Here is a 14983-nt window from a genome sequence, read left to right on the forward strand (position 1 = left end):
TGGTGAACACATTGTCTGTTTAGTCGATGGAATCGTGCATTTTCCACCCAAAATCATGCACGTTGGGGTGGGACGGTTTTCATGTTGCATCCGCCGCATATGGTGCACTTTGAAGCAACCACCAGTCATCGCCCACAGACTCCAGCAAGGTTACCGTACCAACTGATATGCTGTACAGTGCTGTTCCCAGTATTGTGCCTTGACTACAGTTGTTGATGGATGATGGTAAAAAAGTTGTGTGTTATAAAAAACATTATCTTCACTATAAAATAGGTATTCTAATTATCGCTTTTGTATTACAAAAGTGCCTTCGGTTGGTCATTTTATGCAAGTTTTTGGTATCAATAGTACCCCTTTTATTTTAAAGCATTAACTACCCACTTCTGTGAAGTACAGTGTTTCCAAATGTTAACAGACTTGTCAGTCATTCTGTATTTTACTGACATTCCAAGACTTACCTTTATATGATTTAATGAGTGGAAAATGTTTTTTCTGTGCAGAGTCCAAAGAAGAAATGTTTGCAGGATGATTCCAGACACCTATAAACCATTATGAATATATCAATAAATAATAATTTGTGATGTCATGAAAGAAAACTGCAATATCTGATGGGGAAAGCTATTCAGCATGGACTACTATGTAAATTTGGATGTGTTAAGTAATATAAATCAAATTTTGCAGAAGTTTGAAAATTTTTCTGTTATGGATATTTCCTATTTTATTTTCTAACAGGTGAGCAAAGCAGTATTCAATACAGTAGTTCCAGCTTTTGCAGCAAGTTTGTGTTCTTTTGCTAATGTTAAATTTTGTTCAATACTATAAATGAAGAAAATGTGACAGGCTGTATTTTTTTGTTCAAATAAAGAAATAAATTAGATTTTTAAAGTACCCTTAACCTCTGAAAACTTTCTGCAATGATACCACCACACAGTTACAGATAACCAACAAAAGTACCAGTCTGAGAATGTGGTGAAATCCCAGTCCATCTTAAGTCATTGGTCAAATTTAACTATGAAATATATTTTATATTAGCATGCAATATAAAATGCAAGTGATTACAGCTGTAATTTCTTTACAGGATGTAGACAGTGTAGCTCATTATGATCGAGGAACTAATGTGCACATTGAATTCGGGTACTTCACATATCTTAACAAGACTAATTTTAGTTATAATGCAGTCTTTAACATTCAGAGTGGAGTGAGGCGTAGTTACAGTCTAAGTTTTTGGTTTAAATGGTAAGTGTTGGTTTTACTTTTCAGATCTTAGCAGTTGCTGGTATAAAAGTAAAATGCCTGGTATTTTTGACATGTTTTTAAGTCTTATTACAGAGGGTGGGTACTTCAGGCAACAACTGTTTGTTACTGTGTAGAAATCTTCACCTGAAGTGAAAGTTGCTTAGCAATCATATTCTTCTCGGGTTTGCAGCTGGATCAGAATGTCATCTTGACACAATATTTCAACGGTCCAGCTGACTGCCATCTTCAGGTGAGAGTGCTGGTACACGATCTCGCCAGAACTGACTTCTCAGCACGAGCAGTGGCCCCTATATAGGCCACGTGTGCGCGAAAAGATGCCATAACTGCCCACTATCGCAAGTAAACATGCAGTGCCCCTGTGGTGGAAACAGGCGAAATTGTGATATCACTATCAAAAATTAATTAAAAATTATTCAGATGATTGAAACAGACCATTGTTTTTAAATGTCTGATAACACCGGTTTCCAAGTCTTACTTAAAAAGGTAACCCTTGTCTCTATTAATAAGATTATCAGATAATTGAATCTCTATGGAGTCTTTTAAAACAGTCTCAATAGCGAGATGCAGGGCAACCATTTGTGTCTCGTCATACAGCATTCTATGTTCCTTGGTGAGACAGTCTCCGCCACTGCAGATTTCTCAGGCCGAACCAACCGTGTGTGGCACTGGTGCTCAACACATCGGTCCTGAATGGTCCAGATTGTCTGACCAATATAAGCTTTCCCACAGTGGCAAGGGATCTTGCACACCACGGGCTTCCTCAAACCCAAGTCATCCTTAACTGAGCCAAGAAGTGCTCTAATCTTGGCTGGCAGATGGAAAAAATACTTTTGATATGATATCTTTTTAGAATTCTTCCTATTTTTGAGCAAATGCTCCCAGCAAAGGGTAGAAAAGCCACCGATTTGCAGGTATATTCTGGTGGTTCAGGTGAAGGTCCAAACTGGAAAGCATGATGGATCTGTTTATCTGTTTAGCCATTCTGCTTGAACACAACCTTGAGATGGTCCACTTCTTGTGTCAAGCTTTCTTCGTCTGAAATGGCATAAGCTCTTCTCGCCAACATTGTAACGATGGATGACAGCTAGAAGTGTGCAGGTAACGGTCCATGTACATAGGCTTTCGATATACACTGTGTCCCAGTGTCTCGTCATACTTTCTGTACACCAGAACATCCAGAAACCTTTCCATCACTTTCCACCTCCATGGTAAACTTGATGCTAGGATGCAGGGAATTAAAATGATCTGAGGCGGTCAAGAGCTTATCTCCCACGAGGCCACAACATAAATGTATTGTAGACGTACCTCCACAAACAGGTTGGTTTTAAAGATGCCGTCTTCAGTGCCATGTCCTCAAAATCCTCTCCTACCTACAATCTAGCAAAGTATTTAGCATCTGTTCTTGGCCCTCACATTGGTAATTGTGAACATCATATTACCAATTCTATGGTGTTTATTCAGATATTGAAGTCTTTGTCTCCTAGTCCCGGTGATTTGTTTGTGAGTTTTGAAGTTGTCTCTTTTTACCTGGGTTCCTGTGGAAGAATCCTTGCAGTTAATTGGTACGAAACTGGATGAGGAAACAATCAAGCTTTGTCGCCATGTGCTGACGTCGACGTACTGTTTATTCAATGACGAATATTTTGAACAGACTGACGGAGTGGCTATGGGGAGCCCATTGTCCCCAATAGTTGCCAGTCTTTTTATGGAGGATACTAAAATGTAGTTAAGAGAGTTAACTGCCCACTTCCTTTCAGAAGTTGACATTTCAAGAGTGTAGGTTACTTCCTGGAAGTAACCATTTGTTGCTTATCCATACAACTGTTTGAAAGAATATAGCTTTGCAGTTTTATTGCATACAAAAGTACTACATTGAAAACTTGATGAAATTAGTGCTTTAAAACTTGCACAAGATTTATACAATTTCTTAAAACGGCGAAGACTTGAAAATAAAGAATAGGGAAACCATTCTCACTACTGTACTTCCAGTTTGGACATGCAATTTTTTTTTTCTCCTGGTAAGTATCCATTTTATTTCCTCAAAAAATGCTGTATCTTAGGTCTGCCTAAATTTGTATGTTTGAGTAAGTCAAGACAAAATATCCAACCTAGAGGCTTAATATAAATGTTAATATATACAGTGAATTTCAGAATGCAAGTAAGAATAGTGATGTGTTCCAGATGATGTGCGTAACTTTCACAGAAAACTTGGAAGTACTAGTTTGTTCCAGGCACCCCAACTATTAATTTCATTTTTAAATTACTAGGTACCAATTAACAATGCTAGTCAAAGAATTCAGCATTTAATGTTTTATATATTTTTATGTGTAGATGACAGTGGGAAGACTGCAGCTGTAACGACACATTATACATCTATTTGGGTGGAAACGTAGGCATTTTTCATGTGTTAACTATCTGGTCCATTTGTGGAGGGAGTGGCTTCGGTGGAAACATGTTTCTGCCACTTGTTTGCAGTAAAGGGAAGTACTCTGTACTCTGTGCTCTGTAGGATTTCATCCACATTGACCAGTGTCATAAACAATCTTCCATATTAGATGTACCACTTATCTTAGACCAAATATATATCTTTTCATCACAATTAACCTTACGCCTAGTCCTACAATTAAGAGACAATGGACCATAAGGTACTAGATAAGAACCTTCACTCAATACAAGAATTTCAGCCAAATGTACAGTACGAAATGCCAAAACTTCACGTGACGTAAAACCTTCCAAGCCAGTCCTCGAAGCATCATGACACACAACAGCAGCAAAGGTAATCCAACCATTACCTATAGTACTTGATTCAGATGCTTTTGAAATGGAAAAATTCAATTTAAGTCCTAAAAAGTATATAGGACCTGACAATATAGGTAAAGACGCTATCTTCTTGAGATTTGTTATCTTCTTACTCGTACCAGGTGCAGGAACAGTACCATAAGTGCCAGATATATTCACCAATTGTTTGTAGACCAGCATTTGTCCTATAAACAATACAATGCATATTATGGTTGCTGTTATATTATTATTTTCTCAGAGCTTTGCCAAGTAACAATAAAACTGAATATTTGCACCACATGGAGACAAGAGTGTTCACTAACATTACAGCACTGGGCAAGCCAGAGACTCTTACCAAACATTCTCGTGACCCTGTAGGTTCTACAAATTTTGTTAAGGCTGGTAAGTGGCCGTAATTAATCAAACCAGATTGTAGATATTTGTTAATGGTGTCTCAGCTGATCCATTGTTATTTTTAATGAAGCAGGTTGTTTATTGGGCAATGGAATTCCTACATTATTTCACAGATTCAGTACCTACTTTGTTTTCAAAGCTTTAAATTTGCCAACACTGGACAGTTTGACCAAAGGCACAATGTGGGAGAAATTTGTGTTTTAAAGATTTTCCTTTGATCTTGATGTGAAATTTTGCTCTGAAGCAGTCCTTTGCCCAGATTTAGCTAACGTGCTTACAGATTGGCCAAGAAGCAAATACAGTGGATTTGTTGTCTGTGCTTTAATTAAAGGCAAAGAAGCACATGCACACTGTGTACGTCACTGTTCATATTAATTTGGATTTCTACTTGAGACCCTCACTGCAGGTAACATCCAGATCCAGCGTAATTACTTCAAATAAGTTTATCATCAGGGCAAGGCTTCATATAACATTAGTTTTGACAGGAACCATGCTGTGATGGCGAACTGAGTGTCGTGGTAATTAGTTTCGGACCAGAAGATGATCTGTGGCAAGTATAAAGTGATGACCAATACAAAAATGACATGTGAGGCAGTCTGAGAGGTATTAAAATTGGTAACTATGCCCTCAGGCATGTCTTCAATCATTAAAGGTGTTACAAATTGTGTTAAATTTTTAGTGCTTCTAGCATTTTCTGTAAACATTAATTATGAATAGTAACCTTCAAAATTAACTATGCCTGGTTCAACATAATTTAGGTGATTAGCATACTACTGTGGATTTACTTTGCTAAAATGCAATTTTTTTTACCTATGTTGTTAATGTAAGCCACTTTTGTGGCTGAATATTTGAAGTTTGTTAAATGGTTGGTTAGCGTAACAAATCTCACTCAACTGGAACCGCATACCAGTTGCAGAGCATATAATTGCTTCCAAGGGCTACAAAAAATTTTTAGTATTCCATGTAATTATTGATCAGATTTAAAATTTCATAATCTGTTCATTAAGAGGTATCATCTAATGTTAAAAAGTTTAACACAATAAGTATTACAGTTAGAAACTGTTTTCGTTGTGAAGCAGCATGACTGATAGCATACAAATACCTAGGCTATGTTCATCCACATAGAAAGTGCTTCATGACTTCCAACTAACATGTTGACTGCTGCCAGCAGGCACAGAGGAGCCTGACACTGTGTGCCTACTGGTGGTCACATGCTCCATTTTTAGGACTGTATATTGTATGGTGCGGCACTGTGTGTTAATTTGTATTTGTTGATTGAGATGACATCAGGTTAAAATGTCTTGTTATATGTTTTGTACTTCAGAGACTTCACACTGCATCAAATGGTAAACTGTACTAAAGAGTGGAGTGTGAGGCCACTGGTGGGTACACTGTCAGGTGTGTACCTGTGCTGCTCCACTAGTGGGCTTTTGGCAGTCAGTGTCAGATACTTAACAAATTGATTTGTAATCAGAGGCTTAAAGCAGTTTCTCATGGGAGTCAGATTCTTTGAAGAATTTGGGAGTTCACTGTTACTGATAAAAGGGTCTATGTATGGATCCAGAATATAGTTGTCAGTATGTTTTTATTGTAAAAATTATTAACGAAGACGTGAATGAAATGAAGTTCCAACTGTGCTGAAGACTAGTAACAAAAATTGACATTGTTAATGAAGCTGATGGTTCTAATTGTTTCTTTTTTCTTAAAGCAAACCCACTGATACAAGCAACTTTGACTAAAGGGTAGATTATGGCCTACCACTTGGGAATGAGTATTTCTGAAACAAACACAGCAGCTTGGTGACTTCTTGTACTGTTCATAGTACCTATGTACAGCTGTCATGAGCATCTATGAAAGTGGTTCAGTGGTGAAATGACGAGACAAGGTCTAGGATGTTCATGCCTCATCACAGTACATGCAGTATGTGGTCCCTATGTGTTCCCTTGTTGACCAAGTGACATTCAGTTTACAGTGGGCATGGATCGAGATTCCACTGTGGATCAGTTGAAACATGTTGCTTAGATAGAGGAATCATGTTTCTTGTGACACAATATTAATAGTAGTGTCTGGATATGTCATCATCCAGGTGAGTGGCTGCCATAAACATGCACCATCTCGCAATTGCAGACATTTGGGGGTGTTGGACTTCCAGGGGGCTTATAGTAGTGATCAAAGGTAACGTGACAGCTGTGTACTGTAGGAACATTGCTACTGATCATCTGCATTCTTGATGTCTTGCTTGATGGCAGTGACATCTTCCAACAAGATAACGGTCCTTGCCATAAGACCATAATTGGGCATCACTGGTTTGAGGCGCACAATAGTGAACAAACTAGCAGATTTGCTAATATGAGCCAGAAGGAACACATGTGAGATGTTATTGGGTACCAGTTCCTCTCCTACTAGCTGCGAGCACATAATTTATGGGAGATGTGTGACCTGTGCATAAGTATGTGGTGCATCACATCTCTGAAAACCTAGTAAGGACTTATGACATGCATAATTGTTCCTGTTTTGTGTTCCAAATTTGGACTAACATCCTATTATTTTATTGACTGCACTGAGGTTGGCAGTGGTCAGAGTAATGCCTTATCAGTGATGCCATGCACCTTCCAGTGGCCACAGCACAGCCTCATTGCTGATACCTTGGCCTGAATTGACCCGACGGTAAAACATCTGCCACTATGCCTGTGGCAGTCAACTGCACCATGCATTATGTAACTCTTCGTGAGAGTCACTGATCACGAGAAAAGCATTGAGAGGCTGCCTGGACATGACTGTAATTTTCTTTCACATTCATTCACAAACTATTGATACAAACTGTAACCAGTTCGTGAACAGATTATATACATGTGGGGTAACATGTTTTATTCTTATCGAGAATATACGTTTGTTGGTGGTAGTCCAAAGAATCTGTAGGTATAGTATGTATCTCATAATAATCACACAATTGAAGATAATTATGTATTGCCCCTGCTTAACACCTCCCCATAAATGATCCTTGTACTTAGTTGTTTTATTTGAACTACCTAAAACTGGTGAATGGGACACACTGTGCATGTTAATTGTATACATATTTAAGAAACACAATGCACATTAATGTGACCACTGCCTATTTTTGATGGCGAGTAACTCTCAGCTGGCAGCAATTGCAGTGGGGAGTATATAAAACATGTTTATCTGATATCCAATAATCATTGACTTTTGGGTGAAAGTTGGAAGCATTTCTGAAATGCTTATGTTCATAAACTGATCATGTATTGCCATGGATGAAGTATATCTTGCATGGCAAAATTGTGCTATCAGAAAATGGTGCAGAGGCAATGTGGTACACAAAGAGTCATAGATGACAGGGGAGAATGATGATGGTTGAGGTGTATATGAGTGAATAGACATGCACCTGTTGAGCAACTGGCTGAACTAGATGAACCAGGGGCTGTCAACGGTATTTCCTCAATGATTGTTCAGTGATTGTTGCTGCTTATGGGTCTCCGCAGCAGGCGCCTGGTTTGTGTGTCCATGCTGACAGCAATTCATCGGTGATGAACGGTGGAATTCGCATGCCAACATAACTACACAGCCACTGAGTGGTGACAGGTGGCCTTTTCATATTAACATTTTATGTTCAATCAGACAGATAACTGTTGGTGTGTATGGTGTGAAACATCTGAAAGCAAACTGCCAGACTGGAGGAGGAAACGTTACAGACTGGGGAATGTTTTCTTGGAATTATCTGGGTGTTCGCCTTTCTGGAAGGCACAGTGAATCAAATAGAGTAAGCATCTACTCTTGGGGACCATGTCTTGTTTTTAGCTGTCTTTCCTTCCATCAATTAGGTGTAACATGTAGCTCCTTTTAACTCCTCCTAATTAGTGTTCTAAGATTATGACATGGGCTCATATGACCTCAGTTGTTTTTGTGCCTTAAAACAAAACAAACCTACCTACATTGAATTTGCTTTTACTCAGCATCTATCAGAAGGACAGTGCAAAGAGTCACACAGCTTGCAGAAAATGTGCATGCTTTGAAAAGCACAAGGATGTGTTTACTGTACTCTGTGGCAACCAAACTTCCCAGGTTTAAACCCAGTTGAGAATCCATGGTACAGTCTTAATTCAGCATTTCCCACCATGATCCTCAACCAAGAAACCTAGTGCAGCTGACCATGGCACTGGAGTTGGGCATGGATTCACATCCATGTTGGCACCTTCTAGAACCTCACTGCCTCTTCCTGCACGTCTGTCTTTAAGCTAGTGATCATAGTATTATGATATGTCTTGTGTATAAGTTGCACAGGTTGTGTTAAGACTTAAACAATTAACCTTAGGAAAGGTGCAGTGGTTTTGCTCATATTCTTGAATGTGACAAACCAATTCTTTCCAATAGAACAGTTATTATTACAAGTGGCTGGGAATACCACTTGAGAGTTGCAGCAAGTTACTAAGAAGCTGGCACATCATGTCTATACTTCTGCGAAGACAAGGAGTAGCTATTGCCGACTGCAAATGAAGCCGTTTAGTTAGTACTGGGTAAACGATATGTTTGTGAAAAGTTAACTGTAAGCCCAGGAAATGTTTTGGGGGATACTGATACTTCTCAGATACTAACAAAGCAATGTCTGATGGGTATTGTAGGGAGACAGAGGTATCCTGAACAGTATATTATTCGCATTCCATAGACATAGGACATGAATAAACTATGATGGAAAAGCAAGCAAGTCGTACCATTTGAGTGGCCCACATTTTGGAGGTGTACACATAAAGTAAAGGCTATTAAATGAGTCCAAGGTTATTGCCTTGTAACAAACTTGAACACAGGATTTGCTGAATGAGTTTGACAGGATCCTACAGGTAGCATCCTACACTAATGTACGTCACTGACAGAGTGAGAGGTATAACAAGTTTGCATTAGGGAAGGGTTAATTTTTCTTGGTTACAGGAGAATAGTTGGAATGGCAGCTAAGAATTGATACTGTGTGTTTTAAATGACTATAAATCTATTGAACAGGATGCAGTGAATGAGGATGAGAAGGTATCGAAGTGTACCATTAGTTTGCTGCTGTCTCTTCCATGGCTAGGAGAATGTTTTCCCAGCTTGTATGTATAATTTATTGCACGACACAAAATTTCTGCTTCATACTAATGAGATATTGCATATGAAGCAGAAAAGTTGTCATGTTACGACACACTGTCAGTGCAATTTTTTTTATTTGTTTCAGTGAAACGGCATGAAGAAATTGATTGTTGATTATAGTAAAATGACACTCTACTAAAATATTGTGAAGGCTTTTCTTTAGGCAGTATCGAACTTGATGCCATTGAAACAAGGTTACCATTGCATGTTTCAGGACAGTTGTGTGTGCAGGGGAAAGAGGACTCTGAGTTGCAGCCATGATGTTTTATGCAATGCATTTATTGCAGCATGTGATTGATTGTCATGAGTGTAGGAGAACAGATGCAAGTAGGTTAACACTAAACATTGCTTGTGGTCCAGTGAATGCAAATCACAGAAAGCGGAGGCTGCAGTGTTTGCAGAATGCTGTTAAGCATATAGAGTAATTTTCTTTAAAAAGCAGACATTTATTGTACTTTGCTGTGTCTAAAGCAAAGTAAAGGAAAGCAAGGCATTTCATTGAATGAAACTGTTTCCAGTGGTGATGCGAAACAGAATGGTATGATATAATCAGTTTGTAACTGCAGCGTGAGGGTCTCTGTGATTGGTTTATCTTGGGATTGTGTTTTGAGTGGCCCTTCTGTATGTGCATAACTTGCAAGCGTGTAGTCATTTCTGTATGTGGCAGGTACTGATAATGAAACAGCAGCTGAGGGAATGTTCAAAAAATTTTTTAATAAGTATTTGCGTACCAGATGTAAGTAATATGGATTTACATAGATGGAGGGCAAGTGTGGCATACTAAAGTTGATTTTGCAGATTTCCTTCTTAAAGTGGTTCTTAATATGAGGTCTGTTCCAAAAATTTCAGAACATTCGTAATTTCACGCCAGTGGCATGTTGGAGTGAAATGTGGTTGGCATCAATGCACATGCTTGTGTTTAATGTGTAACAGCTGGAAATTTCATTGTTGTATGCCTGTTAGCTGTTGTTCAGTACTGTCTTGAGCAGAACGTTGTTGCACAGTTCGTGAATTTTGAGATGGCAGAGTTTGAGCAGCAACAAGTCTGCATTAAATTTTGGGTAAAACTCGAGAAAACATTTACAAAGACACACCAAGTAACGCAGGGAGCATACGGTGATTAGTGCTTAAGCCATATTCGGTGTAATGAATGGTTCACATGGTATGAAAGTGGCTGGACAGAAGTTAAGGATGACCCTCGTTCAGGACGTTCTTAGACTTCTACCGACTACACTCGTGTAAGGAATGTTGACGACATTGTGTGTGCCAAGATTGACTGTCCAAGAGATTACAGATGAATGGAACATATCAGTTGGATCATTTCATGAAATTCTGATACAGCATTTTGGAATGCATCATGCTGACACCAAGTTCGGCCTACGACTCGTGTGTCAAGACCCGAAAGATCTGTGAAGAGCTTTTGTATCGCACAGATGAGAACAATATGTCCCTTTAGAGACTCACAACTGGTGATGAGGCTTGGGCCTGTGGTTATGATCTTGAAACCAAGCTTCAATCTTCACAACAGGTTGGGATAGGTTCTCCAAGACCAAAGAAAGCTTGTCAGGTCATGTCAGTCTTGCAGATAATTTTCTTTGACTTTGACAGATTAGTTCATCATGAAATTATGCCACAGGGACAAGTTTAAATCAATGATTGTATCGTGATGTGTTGTGACACCTGTTAGAAAATGAGAAGGAAACTATCTGGAATGTGGTGAGACAATTCATAGCTCTTGCATCATGATAATGCATTTGCACGATCATCCGTGTTGGTGTGTGACTGTTGCACAAGAAAAGAAATCACTGTGGTGCTGCATTGTCTGTGTTCTTCAGACCTTGCCCTACAGACATTTTTTATTTCCAAAATATGAAAACTCACTGAATGGACAAAAATTTGCAACAATAGATGAGATAAATGAAAATTTGCAGACTGGACTTCGCACGATCCAGCAAGAGATGTACTAAGACTGCTTCTGGAAGTGGAAACAGTGTTGGGAAGTTGTGTCAATTGTGGAGTAGAGTATATAGAAGGTGACCATGCACAATAACTAAAAGGTAAGTCTAATAAAACTTTGTGGACAAAGTTCTGAAATTTTCTGAACAGACCTCACATAATCTGAGGGGATTATTGTATGTGGCACCATTTTGCATTAGTTTCACAAGTGCGCATTCAATTAGTGGACATAAAGTGATGCTGTACTTAATGAACACTTGTTTTCCAAAAGTTAGAAGTGAACTAAGCAAATATATTCACATCAGCAGTTACTGGTAGTAGCAGCAGCAGCTAGGATAATGCATTATCTGAAGCATTTGTGATAAGGGAAAAATGTAATCAAGCTTTTGTGAATGGATTAAAGTAGTAGAGTAAAGTAGTACATGCAATATCTTCAATGTATAAGTGCTGGTAGAAACGGTAAGTAATTATCATACTGTGAAGTAGGTGTATGATGCTAGGTTGGTGTGTTGGTGAAATTAGGGTGGTGGAATAACTTTATGATAAGCTAAAAGATATAATTCCATTTTTGCTGCTTGTATGACCAGATGCACAGGTACTTCCAGTTATTTCATGAATTGCTTTCTAGTGTGTCAGCTTTTATATGACCACTTCTCTCTTTCTTCCAGTAGGAAAGGGCATGTTCATTCAGCCATATACACATTCATCAGTAGGAGGCAGTCAGTTTACGTACTGAGTGATTATTGAGGGTACAAGAGGTGTTGGAAGAGACAGCCCACTGTCTGGAGGATGTTGATGGTTTGAGAAAAGCAGTTGTAGAAGTGGTAGGCTGCCTTTAAGGATGTATGCCTACTGATGAGTGACATACTGTGTAACTGAGGTAGGAAATGTTGTAGTAGGGCTGCAGGTGAGTGCCATCTTACTGCTGTAGCAATGAGATGTTAAACTGTGCCTTCTGTGTGGCTACATAAATTTGATTTGAGCATGCATGTTTGGTTATGTGGTTTGCTGTATGAGGTTGTCAGACATTCTTTGCTAATGTCCACCACCGCTATGAGAGGTATGATACCTAGCATTGTGGATTGGTTGATTTTTCTTGTGTTACTGCTGTAATGACAGTGTTCCCTTATGGTTTTGTGTATGACCCTTTTGAATAGATCACTTACTATTCATTTATTTTCAGAGGAAATGATTGTGGCTATAGCGGAAATTTATGTTACGAAGTATGTATTGGAAGGAACAGGAAAAACTGCAAATATTTGAGAACTTATAGAACACTTAAGATTATAAAAGAATAGTTGGAACAGTTGTGGCAAAATGATAGTACGTATATCTTTGAAATGACTGGAAGGGGATTGAGCAAGATGATATTGAATGAGGATGAGAAGCTGTCAAAGAGTGTGATTAATTTGCAGGCATGTCATCCATGACTTGGGAGAATGTTTACACAGGTCATGTGTATCATTTGTTTCATTGCATGTAATTTCTGCATTATAATGATACGAGATGTTGCAGATGAAGCAGAAAATATAAAATCATGTTATGACATTCTATCAGGTGAAGCTGTGTTGTGATTTTTTTAAAGTGAAGTGGCATGAGGAAATTGACTGTGATTGCTTTTGATTATAGGAAAATGGTTCTTTCTCTACTAAGGTATTGTGATGCTTTTTCATAAGACTGTATCCATCTTTTTATGGCTGGAAGTGTCATAGTTTGTTGCAGGACAAATTTTTGTGCAGAGGAAAGGGGACTATTGCCGTTGCAGCCGTGATGTTTTATGTAATGTATTGGTTGCAACAGGTGTCACGAAGAATTAATATATTTGCCTGTTGTTGAAATGTATATAACGTTCAGTTCTAAACATTTGTATTGATTTATCTTTTAATTACAGTGAGTGTAACATGTAGATACATAACTTGATATGTCTAGTATTAGTGGATATGTAACGTATATTACTTACATTCATAGTGTCAAGCTGTGAAATACAGGTAGTTGTAGGCTGCAGAGTGATGGACTGGAGTGTTGGAGGGAGAAGAGATGAGATGTAGGATGGTTAACACAGAATATTTCTTGTGATCCATTGAATACAGATCATGGAATGGGGAGGTAGCAGTGTCTGCAGTAATGTTAGTAAGCACATGGAATTGATATGTACTGGGGCAGAAAATAATATTATTTAAAAAGAACTTTATTATATTTGGCTGAGTGTGTTGATGAATACATATTAACCCAAGCAGTTTGGTATTTCTTCCTCTGATGATGATCTATGCAGTTAAGCTGTTTCAGCTTGTCTTACTTTAATTATGTTGTGCAACCAGAGTTCAGCATTTTTGTGCTTATGAGAATGTAATCAACACAGGAACAGTCCAGTGCGCAATTCTGTTGGGAGCTGTGCCTGCACCTTTTTGCGTGACACAGAGAAAATATGAAGTACCGCCAGTAAGTGCTCATTGCATGAGTATTGTATATTGTATGCGTGATTTGCTCAATAATTTGTTGACATCCATGCTAACGGGCAACATTGCACAAATATATGAATAATCTGCTGGACATATGTATCACTAAGGTGTAAACATGACCTAACCTTGTTGAATGCTACTAACCAAAATATATCATCTCATTGCATGAAAGTGATTTCAGTGTCGAGGAAGTGGTTTGTGAAATGGAATAATATGATTAATCAGTTTATAGCTATAGCATGAGAGTCTTGGTCATTGGTTCATCTTGGGACTGTTTTGAGTGACCTTTCTGTGTAACTCCCTAGTGTGTAGTCATTTTGGTATATTTCAGGTACTAATAACATAGCAGCACATGTGAGGGAATGCTCAGAAGTGTTTTACTGTGTATAGTATTTCCTTTACAGATATCATTGATGTGGATTTACCTGTATGAAGGGCAAGTGTGCCATACTTCATAAAATCATTTTTGTGCATTGTGTGCTTTGATCAAAGCTAGTGGTTTTTAATGTGATCTTAAACGAATGTTGTATGTGGCACCATTTGGTAACTGTTTCACAAGTTTGTACCCACCTATGGACATGAAGTGATGTAATTTCTGAAGACTTTTCCCAAGTGTTAGAGGTGACTAAAGCAAATGTGAATCTATCAACAGGTGCTAGTTGTAGCTGTTCAGGCAAAGCATCAACAAAGGCATTAATGATTTATGGAAAAATGTCATTAGGTTGTCATTGATAGAATTTGGTAGTAACTGTTACATCTGTATTGTGTAAGTACTGGTAGAAATGGTAAATAATTTTTATAGTATGGTAATTGATGTAGTGTGAAGCAGGTGTGTTATGCTAGGTTGGTGTGTTGCTGACTCTGTGGTTGAGGAATAAGTGGATGAAGGGCTAAAAGAAAGAATTCCATTTCGTTATTTCTGTGAACAGATGCACTAGTACATGCATTTGTGACTGTGTGCTGTTGTTTAATGGATTGTGTTACAG

At 38.4% G+C, this 14983-nt stretch overlaps 1 long non-coding RNA gene across 5 annotated transcripts in view; it reads left to right on the forward strand.

Annotated features, from left to right (window-relative positions):
• The window catches only part of LOC126204444 (uncharacterized), a 29657-nt gene extending 15687 nt beyond the window's left edge, over nucleotides 1-13970 (forward strand). Inside the window, exons 4-5 of one of the 5 annotated variants that reach the window (XR_007540510.1) lie at nucleotides 501-732; nucleotides 12210-13970. This is a non-coding gene — a long non-coding RNA (uncharacterized LOC126204444). Of the gene's footprint in view, nucleotides 1-500; nucleotides 873-12209 lie in introns of those variants that run through there. The other 4 variants (XR_007540508.1, XR_007540509.1, XR_007540506.1 and 1 more) reach the window with 4 other exon arrangements.
• The last annotated feature ends 1013 nt before the right edge of the window (nucleotides 13971-14983 follow it).

The sequence above is a fragment of the Schistocerca nitens genome, chromosome 9 (genome assembly GCF_023898315.1).
Source record: "Schistocerca nitens isolate TAMUIC-IGC-003100 chromosome 9, iqSchNite1.1, whole genome shotgun sequence".
In the NCBI taxonomy this organism is placed as follows: domain Eukaryota; kingdom Metazoa; phylum Arthropoda; class Insecta; order Orthoptera; family Acrididae; genus Schistocerca; species Schistocerca nitens.